Raw genomic sequence first — 13,913 nt, 5'->3', positions numbered from 1 at the left:
TCTTTAGTCAAACCGCGTGCGCGCTGGCATGATTTGTATTTCTTTCATTCTAAATTCAAAATTTTAAATTATTGTTCCAATTGATATTTTGAAATCACATTTTGACTCATTCATTACCATAACGATATCGGCACGTACCACAGGTACGCTGTAATAATAAAATATATATATAATAAAATATCTTAAATTATTTATAGACCCTTGAAGGGTCTGTATTTTATTTATTAATTATATTATTATATAACTGTCTGCCTTTGCCTATTCCTACTCCAACCCTACCTGAGATTACCCTACCACCTAACAACTTTAACGTTTACGAGACATTTTTAAAAAATTAGTTATAGACGGTGGCTTTGAGTCTATAAAAGGTTAGTTTAGTTATGCTTCAAATAACAACCGTTATGCGTTAAAACGTTATGCTTAAAAATAATTATGCCATAATACAGTAAGCTAAATTTTTATGTTTATAGATAGAGAGGTGGACCATACCTCAGTAATCGAAAACAAAATTATCATAAGAGAAGTTTTTTATTATAATTTTCTATCATGACGACCTCGGTGGCGCAGTGGTAAAGTGATTGCCTCTGAACCGAGAGGTCCCGGGTTCGATCCCCGGTCGGGTCATGATGGAAAATGATCTTTTTCTGATTGGCCCGGGTCTTGGATGTTTATCTATATGTGTATTTGTTCTAAAATATAGTATCGTTGAATTAATATCCCATAACACAAGTCTCGAACTTACTTCAGGACTAGCTCAATCTGTGTGGTGTCCTAATATATATATTTATTTATTCTATTTTCTCAAGTACCTGGTATAAATATTACCTTGTGCTACTCTGACAAACCCACGACCTCATTAAAACAAAATTTCAATCCCTTTCGTTGAATATCAACAAATAACTACTCGGTACAAAAATTATTCGTTCAATATCCTTTATCCAACTCTCCACGTCCGAAACGTCAAATCGCTTTCATGGCGATTCCTGTGGATCTTACAGCTATAGTTTTAAAGGAGAGTATCCTTTGGCACAAAAATCGAGGAGGTACTCGACTATTGTGAGAGCACACACGACTGTGCTAGTATTGAATGTTTTGTGATATTATATGAATTTGATGTATGAGATAGGAGGTCCTGTTTGTAAGAATGCTGGAAATGACATTTCCATATTCGGAACTTTTGGTATTTTATGTTTTTTTTTTTTTTTAAAATAACGAATTAAGAACTAGGTATGTTTAGGATACAACACTACAAGTCTAACCTACAAATTTGGCGAAGCAATTTACTAATTGCTTCTAGAGTTCTACTGAACTCTTTACAATATTTGGCATGACAGAAAGAGACTAGGGACTAAGGATTTCTAATTTAACTTTGAGATAAATAAATAAATAAATATATTAGGACAAATCACACAGATTGAGCTAGCCTCAAAGTAAGTTCGAGACTTGTGTCATGGGATACTAACTCAACGGCACTATATTTTATAACATATACATATATAGATAAACATCCAAGACCCGGGCCAATCAGAAAAAGATCATTTTCCATCATGGCCCGACCGGGGATCGAACCCGGGACCTCTCGGTTCAGAGGCAAGCACTTTACCACTGCGCCACCGAGGTCGTCATATGATAGATAGGCACCGTAGAAAAAGACTATTTTTAAGTTCCCTCGAAATGAAAAATAAAGCTTTTGACTCGGGTGAAGCTGTTGAACAAAATTCGATATGGCTATTGGCTTGCACCAGTCCAATTTCCACCCGTTTCCTAATAACCACCAATAAGCGCACAATACAGCTATACTTTCTCTAACTAAGGGACAAACACATAGTACAGTAAAGACCATAATAACGATAGAAGACCCGTGGCAATATAAGGAACTAACAATAATTGATAGGCCAAATTGTTGTTTGCAGTGACAGTGATTGATTCGATTTTCAAAATTTATTAATAATATCTTCTCCATATTCTTCTTCATAGTCGTATTCCTCGTGGGTTAGGGTCATGGTCATTACGTGGAATGAAACACACACAACAACTTTCTTGGCATTATTAATGCAGTGGTTTGTCATTACCTTCTCTATTTCAAACACAATAATAATCAACCAGTGTGTGCAGGTTTCCTCTCCTCACGATGTTTTCCTTAACCGGAAGGAAGTTGTGGTCTATGAAAACTACTATACATGAGTCAAGATTGGTATATAAAAACTCATGTGGCACGTGTAAGATTCGAACCTGAGACCTTTCGATCCACAGGCGGGCGTCCTAACCGTTACACCACCACCTTTATCTCCATATCCAGTAAAATTATTCCGTGTATCGGAACATTATACTGAAATGTGTTATAAACGTTGTATGAAATCGTGTAACTTTGCTTCTTCGTGTAGCTATGTTTATTGTCTCTTTGAAGGTACCCTCTATTTGCGAGAAGCTGCTGATAGTAGCAAACATTTAAGGTACTTCATAAATAACAATATCGCACTAAATTCGACGAATTTTAAACACGTAAATTTTGTTTCAATCTTCAAAACACGACAGAGTTACTTTTAAGAAAAATATTATAATTACAGCTTAGATTATTTTTCTCATTCATGACTTCTATATTGAAAACGGATGATGGTGAGAATTTTGAGATAAAATATAGCCTATTTTTGAAATCGGTTCGGTAGTTTCGGAGATTACCCGCCTCAAATATACATACTCACAAACGCTTACCTCTTTATAATAATAGTATAGATATTGTAAGCAAACAAAAAATATGTTTTACTTTCTATTCTATTTACAAAAAAAAAATCTTGTATCTCTATGTATTCTCGTAAAAATCAGACTTCTGACCTCTTGACTCAAACTATCGGTATTTCAAATGTTCTTTGCGTCAATTCTTCTCCATTTGCGCTATCAGAACTGAACTATGTTACCTCTGAAAACCCCACGTTTGGTTCACAATATAATCACGGTTGGCGAGACGAGTCGGATTTGCTTAACAAAGCGAGACGCCTAACGCGTCTCGAGCGCGTATTCAATAGGGTGACCACACCTCCATAGGTGGATTTGAAATGGAAAAAAAACCCGATTTATTTATCAAGATATATAGCTACCTACTTCTTTATTTGCTTTGGATATTTGAGAGTAACAACACGATAGATTAAATGGCAATTTAAATTAATATTTAAATTAAATTCAAAAATAATCTGGATTGGCACACATGCTTTTTAACTCATATTTGAAAATAATAATGAGATGAAAAAATTCTGGAATCGAGCGGGATACTTAAGAGTACCTACCACTCTCTAATGAAAATACTGTACGTCGGCATGAGACGTGAAGAGATGAATTAATTCAGCCGAACAGGCATGGTCTCGATAGCTCAGTGGTTAAGAGCAATGTCCCGGGTAGACAGGGGCGCAGGTTCATTTCCCGCTCGGTTCCATTTTTTTTCCGATTTTCAAAAATAAACTTGTGTACTGCATTTCTGATAAAGAAGCTCCCACCCCTTTGAACAAAGCAATCCGTTTTCATTACGACTGACATTATTTAAAAAATAGTAATAATACCTATGTTAACTCTTTCATGATGTAAAATTAGGTACCTAGTTTTCTTTTCTCACATTTACTATTGAAATCACATTATTCATGCCTTCTTTTCTTTGATTCCAAATTAAATGATTTTTTTTACGATTTTCGGTGCACTATTTTGTGTTTACTACGTAAACACGGAATAAAGGATTGTACCTACTTACTAGATGTAGGTACTTATGTTTAAAAAATTCCGATTGTATACAAAACGTGGAGACCCTATCCGCAGGGTGGCGTGGGGCTGTCTGGGGCACAATGCCCCGCGTAATAATATAATCGGGTAGCACCACTTGCTGTTAATTAAATTTAAAATTTTCATTGCGATGTGCCATTGTCGCACTTTCCTTGTTTTGTAGCTCGGTAATGATGGATTGTGTTTGTTGAGACAGTAAGCATTTATGAGCTGTTCTGTCATCATGTAATTAAAATAGTGTTCAAGCGAATATTCGGCTTCTGATTCGGCCGTAACATGTAGTTTCAGTCATTGTTTCGAGTACATACATACATTCAGGTCTCGAGGGAGGAAAAAGACTTTTCCTTTGTTAAAATATTATTGCTAAAAAATATGGTTTTGTTATCAAAAATCACGACCACTGTCTGACACTAATAGAAATATAGTAAATAATTGGAGTTAAATCAAAACCCACATTGTTACTTAATGGCAAATAAACAAGAGATTAATTAAGAAATAGTCTATTCAAATAAATAAATAAGTTAATAATCAGATGAATTTGAGAATTTATAATAAAAATATTGATTGAATTTATAATAAATTGAATCAGAAAAGAAGTAGGGCAGGTCGAAGAAGAAGATCGATGAACATCGACAGGGAGAAGTGGAGTGGTGGTGGAAGTGGACTGACATGCTGTACCGACCTCACATAAAGTGAGATAAGGGTAGGCCGATGATGATGTGTTTATTGACGACCTCCGTGGCGCAGTGGTAAAGTGCTTGCCCCTGAACCGAGAGGTCCCGGGTTCGATCCCCGGTCGGTTCATAATGGAAAATGATATTTTTTTATTGGCCCAGGTATTGGATGTTATAAAATATATAGGTATCATTAAGTTAGTATCCACAAGTCTAGAACTTACTTTGGGGCTAGCTCAATCTGTTTGATTTGTTCTAATATATTTATATTAATTTAGGTAACTTTACAAACGTCCTTGATATAGTTACCTATCTAATTAATTTAATTTAATTTACAAAATGTATTTAGATTCTATTCATAAAACTAGAGCTAATTATATAATTAGTATATGGTATAATTACACAATTTAATATGGTACTCGTAACTCTAAATTGAAAGCATAGAATACTCGGAACAATGACTAAAGATGAATACACTGTCAAAAGGAAATTCTTAAGACAAAATACCGAAGAACCCCACTCAATTTGTGCTGAATCATTTTCAACAGATTCTTTTCCACAAGGAAATTTAGCTACGGTCTTCTAAAACACCATAGAACCATAACATTCCTTGCCACCATACTAAATACAATATTTTTTTCTTTTCGTCTAAATGATTACTTAGCTACTACAACCTGCCAGTAACTTAATATGGATAAATTTAAAAAGTTACGATGTTAAATTTCGAATGTATGATAGGGATGCAAAAATTAAATAAGTATTATAACAACAAAATATAGTTTAGCGCAACAAAATCATAAAAGCTATTAATTCATACACTTACAAGAAAATCTTATAACAATGTATTTATTTATTGTTTCTCATATTTAAATACGATCCCGTAGACTAAATCAAAGCTTTTATTTATATAACTAAAGATTATATTCTCAATCTGCTGATAAAAAGTCCGTTTAAGCCTGCCAACCCTTAACCTATTTTGTCAATGGAATAAAAAAGTGAATTCGAAATCGATGGTTTATGGTGTTAGGGTTGCCCAAAAAGTTTACGCCACTTCCTGTCCTTTCATGTTTTTTTTGTTATTAATGTATATCGCGATAATAAACAGCAGGTGTTGCTATAACACCCAATGATTAGGCAAACGGTTGTCAATGGCCTTTATGGTCTCCGCCATGTTTTTTTTTCACTGAAATGTTTATGGTCATTCATGAGGATCACATTTTTTGATGAAATTGATGACTATTGTATGAGTAGAATGTAACGTAAGATATAAAATAGGGCTGTTTATGAAACACTTTCGTGTTAAGAACTAGCTGAGCCGCGGGACTTCGCTTCCGTGGGAAATTCGAGATAAAAAATATTCTGTTTTATGTCAGGTATTATACCCATGTAGCAAATTTTATAACAATTGGTCGAGTATATTTTGCGTGTAAGAGTAACAAACAAACATATCTACAAACTTTCGCATTTTTAATATCACTATCTGCGCCCCGGGGCTTCGCTCCCGTGTGTATTTCGGGATAAAGTGTATCCTATGTGTTATTCCAGGTACTACCTGTTAGGATCTTACTGTTTAACTCCAAACAAATATGATTGCTGTATATGTATTTTATTTTTATATTAGTTGGGATACACATATGACAGACTTCGTAAACGAAAAATTTCAGAGTAACTTTATAAAAATTTAAAAGTAATAAATCTACTTTGTTTTGCCAGCAACACTACTCGTGTTCCAAATTTCATGAAATGTGTGAAATAGTAACAAAGATACATACAAACTTTCGCATTTATAATATTAAGTAGTAAGATATCCATTGTGAACGACGATAATGTTTGGCCCAAGCATGGTGCAGACGTATCCTCATAACATATGTAATTGACTTATGACATTATTACGTACGTTTTGTACATTTAGCTTTTTATTTATATATTTTTTTGTGTGTGACAATTTTCAATAATTTTATTGGAAATACAACTTTTATTTTTATTTATTCATTCAATTGTTGACATTTTTAATAATGGTGTAAATTCGTCCTCCTAATTTTTAATATATATTTAAGACTTATATTTGTTAATTGACGTCCTTGGAGAAAAGGCTGCGGTGAAGTTTGTTGCGCCGCTTCTTCTTCACCTGCGCTTTGGAAGCCGGCAGTAGACATAGTTTAAGTAATTTTTTTGACGTCAATAAGTGATGTATATCATCCTAAATTGAATAAAGAATTTTGGATTTGAAAAATTTGAATTTGACTTAAGTACTTGCCTTCTTAGCATTTGACTGGCCACTTGGCTAATCCCGGATTTGACGGCAAGGCTTGCTTGACCAGGGGGTGACACAAAGAGGATATTATGGACCAAAAGATCTGAAATATTACGTTTTTGTCGTATTATAGAGGGCGACATCGCGTCGAGGGAAAATTGAAAATTACTCAAAGAGTATAACAAAAGCGAAGATAATTTATTTGCGAAATAACGAGTTTATATTATTTCAAATGTGTCTTATCGAATTAAGAACAATTCGATATGTTTCACCGGCTATGGGTATCTATATAGATACAAATTTGTATAAATTTAAATGGAAAATCATACCCACAATATATAAAACTTGCGCTATATCTTCCTCCTATACGCTTTGGAATGACTTCCAAGTAGTTTAAGTAATTTTTGGACATCAATAAGTGTTTTAAACGTATATCATCCTAAATAGAATTTTTAGAATTGACAACTTCGGTAGCGTACGGTCATCATACCGGAATGCTGCACTATAGGTACCGGGTTCGATCCCCGATTAGGTCATAAAGCGTCACTTTATTTTATTACCCTGGGAGATTCCGAAATAATACATCGGGAAATAGTTTTTCATCCCTAATATAAACAGAAAGCCGAGCAAATTCTAATAGCCAACACGACCGCTTTCTCCGATTGGCAATTAAGTTCCAGTCGGTATTGTCACATCAAAACTTTGATTGGCCTCCGCTGCAGAACAGACCAATTATGTCGAATACCAGCCAATTATAACGACGCTGCGAACTTTTATTGTAGGTACGGAACCCCGTCACCGCCAGGCCAGCTCAATAGGCTAATAATTAACTGGTTCGACGTCTTCGGGGCTTTTTAATTAAATGGTTTGTTTTAGTTTGTAGTGCTCGATTGTTTTGGCTTCTGTATTCAGCGCTATGTCGAATTTAAATATAGGAAAATTCAATTTTTCATCGTTCTCGCATTATAATACACTCCTAGCGGCGTCTTTCGGGTGAAACCATAATAAAAAATAGCCTATAGTTATGGCACTTCTGAAAGTTTCGCATATAAATAAAATATATAAATAAATAAATATATATACGGGCAAATCACACAGATCGAGCTAGCCCCAAAGTATCCGACCTGGTGTATTTATTAAGAGATTTATATAAAAAAAGTGAAGTACTTATATGTAATGTGTTCTCTTTTTGTCAGCTAAATAGGTACTAATATTATTATAAGAGGAAAGATTTGTATTTTTATTTGTAATATAAACTCAAAGGCTACTGGGTTGGTTTTAATGAAATTTGCCACCGAGATATTTCGACGACCTCGGTGGCGCAGTGGTAAAGTGCTTGCCTCTGAACGGAGAGGTCCCGGGTTCGATGCCCGGTCGGGTCATGATGGAAAATGATCTTTTTCTGATTGGCGTCTTGGATGTTTATCTATGTATTTGTTGTAAAATATAGTATCGTTGAGTTAGTATCCCATAACACAAGTCTCGAACTTACTTTGGGGCTAGCTCAATCTGTGTGATTTGTCCTAATATATTTATAATAAGACATAATATGTGGAGTCGTAAATAGGTACCTACATAACATTTATACAAATAAAGTAAATTACAGTCATACAAATATGAATGACTCTCATCCTCACATGTTTTCGGTTAGGTACATTTGACATTGTAAAGCCGCGAAACCAGGGGTCAGTGTAAAAAATTAACATTACAATTTTGAAGATACCTTTATATAGAACGCAATTCAATACTATGAGAATATGTTGAAACAACAGAATGTACCTATATAGAAATTACACATGTACAATGTACCTTCATAATTTTTTTCAGATCTTAACAATCCTTTTTAAATTAATAGACACACTACACGCCTACACATCAATAAATAGAGTGACTGTTACAACACGCATTCTCGTCAATCGTTATCGTTGGAGCAAAAAAAAAAAAACAAAATATAATCATTAATTAAAACCACCTTTACATATTGATGCAGTAGGTAACAAGCTTGGCATGTAAAAAATACAAAGCGTTTTCAACCTTGTTCCCCACAAATTTAAGTCGAATTTCATATGCAACGGAAACAATGTAGAAAAAAAAAGAACAGTATTTTATAGATAGCTGTCAATTTAATACGGATCAAAGTAGCCGGTCGATTAAAACCATCTGCTCATCATATCACTGGCTGACACATACAAAAACTGACTTTAACGCTATAAAAATAAGATAAAATATTCGTCGAAACTGAAACGAGCAGTAGCCAAAACGGACGCAAGATAGTATCAATAATTTTAATGCATTTTTCAAACGACGGGTGGCCACCACGTTACTATGTGCGTGATACGTCTCGGCCAATCAGCGTCGAGAAGTCACTGATGAAACAAAGCCGCTTTTGTTGTGGGCGGGGCTTCTATTGTGGGGCACAATGGGAAGACGGCTGAGCCCTTTGTGTTCTTTGTGTGGCTTTTGTTCGGCTATTGTATTGGGTGGCAAACGCGTGTGGGAGTGGTGGTAGCAGCCTAAAGATACTAGGTTTTGATTGGCGAGGGTTTTTCGGTGGTTGGAATTTTGTAGGTATCTAGCACTGAGTGAGAGAAAAAATCCAGATTATACCTTAATAAGAGTTTAAAGGACCTTAATAAATCTATAAACTAAACACAATAATCTCGTACAATTTGATAACCCATACCTACTTGAATACATAAATTATTTATTATTTTAAGTTCGTAATTAGCTAAGTACGTATCGTACGTATGGGCGGTACCACAACCTATCAGCCACAATATGGAATACTAGCTTTTGCCCGTGGCTTCGAGTGAATTTCTTACATTTAATTTTTCGGGATGAAAGGTAGGTATGTCCTTCTCCGTAGTTCAAAATACTATATTTCACAAAGGTAACAAACTTCGCATTTATAATATTAGTTGGGATATGATCTTTATTAAAGTTAGATTTCCTTAAACAATAAGGTACTGACTGTAGTACCGGTAAATCTACTTGACTACTTTTAGGTACCTACCTAAAAAAATAAGTAATATTATTGTAAACATCTTATCACCAGTTTACCTACCCATATACTACCCGGGTAAAGTCGGGATACAGTTACTCGTATATACCCACAATGGTGCGGGCCAGACAATGATATCGATCGCGCGACACCGCGCGATATTTGGGACAGAGCAAGAATGCCTATTGTGAGGTAACCTAATTCTGGCTCAATCCGGTTTGAACAGCTTCGATTTGGTTACCTTATAACTAAATTTTCGTTTGATTTACATAATCAAGTCTCATTTTTGTGCTACTTAATGTAAATTGTGCAAAACAAATTTTCGATTGAAAGTGATTAAACAGTCGCCGTTTTTATAATGCAATACCTATGTGTATTGTACCTATAACTTAAAATGCTTAGTAAGTACCTTTTTAAAAAATATTTATATTTTACCTAACCTTTTCGTGGAGCTGATTATAAGCAACGAGCTCTGAAGGCAATAAACTCTGTGATCAATTCTGATAATTTTTTTATTTGTCTTGACAAAGGTAAAAGAAAACAGCCTAATTTTCATTGAAAAAAATTTTGCCAAATTATAAAAAAAATGTGTCTTTGGCCAGTTTTGTTCCGACCTCTTTTTTCTACTCGAGTTAGACACTAAATTAATTATTTTTACCAGAATACCTACCTACTTACCTATATCCTTTGCAGGCTTCCCTGGACTGGACAATATATTCAACAGTAGGTACCTGGCACGATCTCGAAATGCAACCTGAACTCTGTCAAAATTGTATATTTCAATTTTTCAAAATACATTTTGAACCAGGTTAAATGGCACACTTGAGAATGTCGAAATTGGCATGTCGCCGGTTTTGGCGGTAAGGGGCACATACATAGGTACTTGGGAGAGTGTTTCCCGACAAATTGCCACTTGAACGGGTCGCCTAATGATTCGCCAGGGTGACGCTTGACTGGAGGAAAGAACTGTATGGGATTGTGTAGTTTTGGGAGACTCACGTTTGTGGAAAATTTTGACTATTTAACAATATGAAAATCAAATCTTTAGTACAGTCAACAGCACATCAAGTTACTGTGCATAAACCTCTACTTATGTCGCTATAATATCGGCGAGTTTGCAATGAATTTGGGTAGGTTGATGTGCTGTTGAGATTGTAAGTATATGATTAGCTGTGGGTACCCAGTTTACCTAATTTGTATGTTTCTTAAACAAATTAAATGTTTTGTACTTACCTACTTACCTACATACAATTTATAGAAATAAATACACGTCATTACATCTAAAGTAGGTACATGCTTTGGTTCTTAATTCATGGAAACAAACAAAATTTGGCAATTATCCGCGAACAGTTCGTCGAATAAGGTATACTGCTGATTTTTCATTGCGGTAAATAACTACGCAATATTCACGCATTCGTGTCGGCATGTGTCTCAGTTTGATGACAGTGTGGAGCTGGCACAAATATCAGCAATGATACAAAACTCCCAAACTACGGCAAAAAAATTGCCGATAGTCTATTTTGTCCGTTTCAGAATACGTAGTGCCATCTATTGAATATACTGTGAACTTAAGTGCAATTTTATAGAACGCCATCTATTCATGTTTATATGAACGACATGCTAAACGATAGAACTCGTTTGTAATGTTATCACGCATGTTGATGAGTTCAGTAATTTCTTAATAGATGGCAGGGCAACATTTTGGAATAGAGATATTTTGGGGAAGATAATTCGTGGAAACGGGACAATTTGGGGATAGGACGTTTTTACAAGCTTTTATTTAATTTCACGTATCCGATGTTTGCTTAATTTTGTGTGTAATACAATATTGTAACTTTCACGCTTCAGTTTTTATGACAATGCCTATATGACAATGACATAAAGTACAACCTGCAGGATCGGCTCCCAACGAGTGAAGTTTTTTGTCACGCATTGAATACAATAATATAAGTATTTATCTCTCCGATGACAATTAGCTTGTGGCGAAAATGACAACATGTTAAGCCGTGAACCGGTTGTTTTGGGAAAGGGTCTATTGGACCTAAACGCTCGTGGTATTCCTAATGCCGGCTCCACACTTTCGTCGAACAGTTTGCCAAACTTTGGCGGATTCGATATATATTGCTGGTTTATGGTTAATAAAAGCACTCATACTAACTACGCAATGTATGCCGAATCCACCAGTGCGGTTAGTGTGGAGCAGGCATTACGCAAATATATAACCCCACTCTATTATTGGTCAAAATTTTATTTTTCGGTTTTGCAAATTTATTAAATAGGTTAGGTACCTACCTAAATACCTATATAATTAACCTTCTTGCATTCATAATGACGTCACACAATCAATTTGAGACAGGGTTGTGCCCGAGGCATGGATTTAAGAAGTACTTCATGGCCCGAGGAAATAAAAGTTGCACGCATGTGCAATACAAATCAAGAAATTAAAGCGATCGATTAAAATTACCTTGTGTTGCGTAATTTCACTTCTATCTCTCAAGGACCGTGTGGCCTAATGGATAAGGCGTCGGACTTCGGATCCGAAGATTGCAGGTTCGAGTCCTGTCACGGTCGCATTGTCTCTTTTTGTATCCAATCCTGTGTAATAAACATTTTTTTGCCTTAAAAAATAGTTTTTACTAAATTTAGCACTTTCAAGTTCATTATTAATTAAATTTTATTTTAACAACCAGTGAAGTCATACAAAGTTTGTCTTGTTATACTTTGTTTTACAACACATTAATTAATGATATTTACGACTTTATCAATGATTTAATAATTAATTGATTTATAAAAAAACCTGAGTTCAGAATTAATTAACTAAACCGGAAGTAAATACTAACCTAGAAAATTATATTTATAATAATTTTTGCGCCATCTAGCGACCACTATTGAAATTACAAATTTTATTCCGACGTTAGAAAAAGTAACTGTTTAATTTGTTGTTCAGTTCACAAAAGCTCTTTTAGATGGCGTTAATTACAATTTTTAGTTTACTTGAACAAAATTTTATTTATCTAAATGCGCTCCACATATTATCGCAAAAAAATGTTTGCTGAACTTTGACGGATTCGGCATACATTGATGATGTTTCATCGCAGTAAATAAAAGCGCTCATACAAACTACGCAATGGTCATTCCTTCACATCGGCATTCGACGACGTACTTTCGTAATATATTTTTGTAATAAATATTAAAATAAAAAATATATCAATCACTCTAAAATTCATTCAGTTATTTTTATTTGTACATCGACGCATATTTTTGAATAGATTTGAAGTATGATTATTACCCATAGGTATATTAGGATTTTTTTGAAATTCTACTTTTATCATTTACTAAATAATAAAATTATTAGAATACGACTACGATTGTATGCTTAGTCATCTTCGATTATTTTATGTAATTCTAAAGTAATATAAGAACATAACTCATATACAGTACTTGTAGATCTTCAAGTTTCATAAACTGTTAGAATTATCTTGAAGTTCTGATAATATGTCTCACTTAATATTTAAGGAAATGTGTCAAAACTCAAAATCAAGTTGGCAAACTTGCGGCTGTCAGAATTTGTGACATTATCTGTGAGTTGGCTGGCTGGACGCCGCGGGGGACCGGGACTAATGTTGGGAAGACTATGTATTATACGAGTATCTATCTGTTAAAGTGAAGATAAAACTAACTATGCCAAAACTGGTAATTTCTCCGTTGACTTTCGTCGGACGTCGAAATGACGGAGACGCGAAGGGACATGGCGTGAGCTCGGCGATTAAAATTGAAAATTTACGAGAAGCCATTTGAGATGTCATTTTCTTGTCGAATTTATTATACAACAGTAGTAATCCCACCACTGAGCCGTATATATCAATCTTATAAGTAATACCGCAATCATGAATTTAATACCTATTTCGATGATTCAGATTAATCAAACAAGGTAACAAATTGGCAAATTTATCACCTCCGGCAAAGGCGTCGCTGCTGTTAAACAAATTTAACAAGAAAATGACGATCTCCTTGGCGTAGAGGTCACCATGCCTGTCCGATATCAGGAGGGTTCGATTCCCAGCGCTGACAACGTTTGTACCTGTGAGCACAGATATTTGTTTGCGGTTCTGGGTGTATTGTGTCCGTTTCTGTCTTTGTGTCCATCGGACGCGACAAGAGCCTAATGCTTACGGTCTGCTGTTGTGTGTTGTCCAAATATATTCGTCGCCGGGTCAAT

General features: G+C 34.9%; 1 non-coding gene across 1 annotated transcript; it reads left to right on the top strand.

The window, feature by feature from the left end:
• Window positions 1-12,192: 12,192 nt before the first annotated feature.
• Window positions 12,193-12,265, top strand: TRNAR-UCG (transfer RNA arginine (anticodon UCG)). Its single transcript has one exon. It is a non-coding gene; the product is annotated as a tRNA-Arg (tRNA).
• Window positions 12,266-13,913: the final 1,648 nt, after the last annotated feature.

The sequence above is a fragment of the Plodia interpunctella genome, chromosome 1 (genome assembly GCF_027563975.2).
Source record: "Plodia interpunctella isolate USDA-ARS_2022_Savannah chromosome 1, ilPloInte3.2, whole genome shotgun sequence".
NCBI classification, from domain to species: domain Eukaryota; kingdom Metazoa; phylum Arthropoda; class Insecta; order Lepidoptera; family Pyralidae; genus Plodia; species Plodia interpunctella.
Note: the sequence above shows the minus strand (reverse complement) of the source record. Positions and strands in the feature narration are given on the sequence as shown.